Genomic DNA, 696 nt, shown 5'->3' on the forward strand with positions numbered 1-696 from the left:
GATACTTTACTTTACGAGGGTCTGAAGTCCCTCATCATATAATAATATATAATGCCTGCTGTAGTCGCCTGTGCCAAAGCAACGGCCTTGACCCCGGCAATTACACACAGGCATCAGAAAGCCTCCCTCTAAGTCAGCTCTACCTCAAATCCTCTGACAATGCATATTAACGTTCTGCCAGGACGACGCAACCAGAGGGTTTACACAAAAGCCTATAACTAGCTAAGTCGTGACATTTGATCATATTTGGAGAAACACTATGGTCTGTGATGTTGTCACATACCAAAACCTCTGTATATTCCTCAGGCTTTAAGCAAGAAAGGTGATGAATTTGGAACCCGAAGCAGCTATGACTGCAAGTTTTTATTGGCTTGTCTATTTGAAAAACAAATGAATACAGCATGTTCATGCACAGCAGACCTGCCGCGTGGCATATTGTACTTTTGCCCCATTTTTCCCCTACAATCACATATCTTATTTTCTTATTAAAATAAGAGACATCTGAATTTTGTTAATCCATACTTGTACATGATAAGGTAGTACGGACGTTCACAAGACTCAATAATGAATTAATAAAAATAAAAAAAACGCAACTCTTCCATTTGGTTTAAGACACTAAATACTGCTGCACATCAGTTAAATCACAGTTGCTTTATCTATCCTCTCATTTTACACATTGATATGTCTGTTTCCTGC

The sequence above is a fragment of the Sinocyclocheilus anshuiensis genome, unplaced genomic scaffold, assembly GCF_001515605.1.
Source record: "Sinocyclocheilus anshuiensis isolate Anshui unplaced genomic scaffold, SAMN03320099.WGS_v1.1 scaffold861, whole genome shotgun sequence".
Lineage (NCBI taxonomy): Eukaryota > Metazoa > Chordata > Actinopteri > Cypriniformes > Cyprinidae > Sinocyclocheilus > Sinocyclocheilus anshuiensis.